Source organism: Sceloporus undulatus, chromosome 1 (assembly GCF_019175285.1).
Source record: "Sceloporus undulatus isolate JIND9_A2432 ecotype Alabama chromosome 1, SceUnd_v1.1, whole genome shotgun sequence".
NCBI classification, from domain to species: domain Eukaryota; kingdom Metazoa; phylum Chordata; class Lepidosauria; order Squamata; family Phrynosomatidae; genus Sceloporus; species Sceloporus undulatus.
Window position 1 is genome coordinate 36,791,428 of NC_056522.1, and position 5,000 is coordinate 36,796,427.

The following is a 5,000-nucleotide window of genomic DNA, read 5'->3' on the forward strand; positions in this document are numbered from 1 at the left end:
CACTAACAGGATGTTGGTATATCTTGTTACCGTGTAAATCCACAATGTTTGAATTAACCCTCAAAAATAGCATTCCAAACCTGCAGAGAAAGAATCACACTTTCATGGCACCCAGGGAAGGAGACCAGAAGCTCTCATGGCTGGTGCAAAGCACCAGGACATTGAAGGGGGGAGAACCATAGGCTATATAAAGTAAACTCATCCCTCCACGTGCCTTCTTCCAATAATTTTTTCTTGGTTTGCCTTCCCATAGACGACCAGCCAAAGAGCAGCTCTGTTGTTAGATTGTCCCTGGGGTCAAGTGTTTTGCCCAAGGAAAAGCTGGGGAGGTAGACTCGAGGTACATGGCTTCAGCTGAACTCACATCAAGTTTCTTACCTCTGTTGCTTCTTCCTGGATCAGATATAAACAGATTCTAGATCTATAAAATGGACCTCATATAACCCAACTTTCTGTGTCTGGTCTTATTACTCCATGGTAGATCATCAAAATGTGATGATCAAAATCATACACTTTATGAATGGTTGCACTTTTCCCAGGGTCTTGCAACAGTGGTGATGGAAGGCAAAGACAATTTGTTGGCTCTCAGCAATGTATTTCTCCCATACCTTACTGCCCCCCACAGCCACACCACCAGCAGACTTTTTTCCTCCCACCACCACACTGTGGGGCTGGGTAATGCACTAATAAAATATTATGCCAAAGATTTGATTCATAGGGTCACTGTAAGTGGCAAACTACTGGATAGTACACACACACATGCATACAGAGTGCACCCTCAGAATTCCAGCCAATGGGTTGGATATTGTCTTGTGTTCATTCTGGAACAATGAGAGAAGATTGATTAATTTTAAATTATTCATTTACTACTCTTCTTGAAATGTATATAAAAGTGTAGTCTTTAAAATGTACATAGACAAAAGAAATAATTTTAAACAACCACTTCATGAAAACAAAAGAAGGATAAATGTGGCAAAAGCAGATCCAAAAGCTGACAACCTGTTTTCAGAGACCAAGGCTGCTGCCACACTGCAGAACTGATGCTCTTTTACATCACTTTAACTGCCATGGCTCCATCATTTGGAATCCAGGGATTTGTAGTATGTTGTGGCACCAGAGCTCTCAGAGAAGGATAAATGTCTCACAAAACTATAATTCCCAGAATTCCCTAGCACTGAGTGGTGTCATAGCAGTAGAGAGAGAAAGCCAGTGAGTTGTACTGTAAGTGATGAGAAATATGCAGTCCTCAAAATATTTTTTCATTGCAAGATCTATCTCTCAGTTAGCATAGCTAATAGTAAGGAATGCTAAGAGTCGTAATCCAACATTTGGAGGACTGCAAGATTATCACACAGAGCAAGGGTGGTGTAGTGGTTTGAATGCTGGATTAGAACTCCAGGCAACCAGGATGTGGATTCCCCCTCAGCCATGGAAAACCACTGGCTGAACTTGAGCAAGTCACACTCTCTCAGCATGTGAGAGTATGACTTGCCCAAGTTCAGCCAGTGGTTTTCCATGGCTGAGGGGGGAATTAAACAAGTTTCTCACCCCAATATAGTGATTAGAGTGTTGGGCTGGTACTTTGAATTTTCCATGTTCAAGTCACTACACTGAACCACAAACGTCACTGGGTGACCATGAGGCAGGCTTCATTTCTCATCCTGGCCTACCTCACAGGGCAGTTGTTGCAGGGATAAAATGGGAAAGCTGGAGAGTCCTGGATGGCTCTTGGAGTTCACTAGAGAAACAGATGTATGTAAATGCAAAGAAATAATAATAAATAATAAACTGGAGCAGAAAAGGAAGAAGACTTGTTTGTGATAGAGACTAATCTAGAAACTTGTAGTACAGAATTTGGAGTAGAGCCTCAGCAGAAAATCTTAAGTGCAGGAAGCACTTTTCATAACACTTTAGGGAGTGTTCAAAGCATTTCCCACCCCCATCTGCCATGCAGATTCCCATTTGGATGGCAAGGCTGTTGTGTGATGTGTATATGTGTGTGTGCATTGCGGTGTGCTCAATTAGAGCATTAAAAGGAAGTACAGGGAGGAAATGATGTGCCCATGTTCCTAGTCATATAACATACTTTAGAATTTATTTGAGATAGACATCAATCCAGCTAGCTTTCAGTGCTATTCAAGGATTGTTCCATTTGTGATGAGTGTTAATTTTGAAAAATCCAAGCTTGCTCTTGGAAAACATTTACACTGAAAAAGAGAAGCCTTAATAAAGAGAAGCTGCTCCATCCAATGCAAATATCCTGTTTTCCTTTGTAATAGGCACAGCAGACAGGCAGCTGGGGGAGGCGACAAGGGAGAACACTTGATGGGGAAAATCTTGTGGCAACAGTGGCCAGTTTCATTATGTCCACTGCCAGACTATGAAACAACTCTGGGGGCCTGAAATCCTATTGCCTATTAAAACTGGGCATGACAGCTCTTTTTTATGCTTCACCAACCAGAGATGGACCCGTGTCCTAGGGGAAATAAGGAAAAATATTTATTACAAGTGTTTAACACCTTTTAGTACAAAACAGCTCTGGTTGTCAGCAATTTGTGCCAGCGCAATATCAAACCAAAGGGAACCTTTCATGAATCTAATAATTGTCTGGAGAAAGAGAGACGAGTCTTATCCCAGAAACCTAAATCCAATCAGACGTGCATCATTGGCCCTGAGGTTCATGGGTTCTTCCTTCTCTTTTCCTTTCTCTCAAGATTAATTTAGAACTGTGATGCCCTCTAGAAAGCATGCTGCCTTCAAGGCTCTGAATAGGAATGCTTGAGTATGTCAGATCCCTCTTTCTGAACAGGTAAAACTGTGATCATTCTGGGTTTATACCAAAAAAAAAAAAAAAACAACCCAAAATTGTCATCTATGAGACTGTTTCTCTCTCCACACCAGTATCACTCCTGACTACTCAAGCCCTTCCTTCCTTCCTTCCTTCCTTCCTTCCTTTCAGAAGGGGCTGCTTTTTCTGTTCTTTTCTCTGGCTAATGCCTCTATACTTGAAGACTTGATGAGCAAGCAGCAACATTCATTCATAAAATGGTGGGGCAAAGGGGTTGTTACATTGTTTACCATGTGTGTGTGATTTATTTCATTTTGTTTTATGCGTTTTAAATTGCCCACTGTGCAAAGGTTTCTGGACCATGTACAAACTGTAAGAAATATACAATATTGTATATTGTGTACAATATATTGTGTACAATAAATAGTGTACAAACTGCAAGGAATATACAATATTTCGATGCAACAATGATACAATGAAACAATAACTGAAGAAGCAGGAGAGAAAAACAAGATAAAAGCAGCAGCAGAGAACAAAACAGTTCAGGACATGAAAACAAAATGTAAACAAGCAGCAGTATAAAAATGCTAATACTCTGAAAGAGTTCTCAATATGCTTGCAAGAACAAAAAAGGTATCCAGTTCATGTGAAAAAGATTATAATGTCAATGGCCAGGCAAGCCTCTCTGGAGAAGGCATTACACAAATGGGGTGCCACTTCTGAAAAGAGCCTATCTCTTGTGGCCACCCACCTCATCCCTGTTAGAAATTATTATAATTTAGACAAAGAACCTGTATAGAGGCCCAAGTCTTCCAAATGTGTAAATATGCTTTATATTTGAACATTTATTATCACTCTGTACTGCATCCAAAGAAATGGGCTGGCAGCTGAGCAGGGCAAGAGAAGTGATTGGTGGCTGTTGGCAGCACGTCTGTACACATGTGCACATCTGTTTGGGGTGGAAGAGGGAAAAAATAGTGGCATGGTACAGCTTGTACCCGAGAATGCCCCATTTTGACAGATCTCTCCTTGCAAGTGAAGGGGGGCAGTGAGGACCACCATTAGTCCTCACTGGGAACTGACAGGGCAGTCAGCAGGTTCTCCCTGCAAATCAGAAAACCCAAGCGGTAAAACAGCTTTTTCCCTCCATCTGCTCAGCCCCCAGTGCTGAGAGTTTTGCACCATTTGCACATGCTATTTACACATCCTGAAGTGTTTCAGAAAATTATTCAGTGCACAAATACCCATGGCTTCTTTGTACAAAAATTGAAGGGTTTTTACATGAGACACTTCTTTTTCTACCAAACAACAACAATATTGCAGTTTCCAGATATCCACATTTTTTTCTGCTCAGAATTGATAGTTTTCATGTAAAAATAGAAAATTTGCCCCAGACTATGTAGCTATTTGGCAGTGAGCGGTGGGATACTGTATGACCCTTACGTATTGCACAGCACCATACATATAGTATTTTATAGTGGATTCTGACCATACACCCCACCAAATCCCATATGCCCTGCCAGTGGGTTTGGCAGGGGTCTGTTCTCCTGTCAGTCAAGAAACTGCTGCCTGATGTTCCCACCTCCTCCCATCAGTGATGTCTGATGCAACAGGCCTGTTCCAAACCTCCCTCATGCCAGAGAACATTGACAGAAAATGGGGTGGAAAGATCAGACAGCACCTTCCTGATCAATGGGGGAATGGACCTCTGTTGATCTCAGTAGCTGCTTGCCAGGATTTAGGGGAACTTTCACATCTCCTATATAAGGGCTATATAGGGATCATGAACACATAGTAGTTATGAGTCCATAACTATAGGTTATACATTCAAACTGCCAAACAGGATTCCTGCCAGCATTTTTTTTTTAGCCAAAAAAATTGTTTTTCATCATGCCCCACATTTTTCATGCAACTCCCTTCCAAAAAACTCCCAACAACAATCAACATGTATTTCTGCACAGAATATTTCCCCCAAATATTTCAGGATATGTGAATACAAGTCAAGAACTGTACAGAAATACTGGTTTCTCTAAAGCATGGGGAAAGCCATGACAATGATTCACCATCTCTTAAGAGGACAAAAAAGATGAATATTTACATCCCTGGTGGAAACAGAAATATATTGACCATTTGTATGACTTATAAAATTGTATCTTACATCACATTCCTTTACCTTTATAGTTTAAAGAGCAAACATTTTAAAATATCAAGG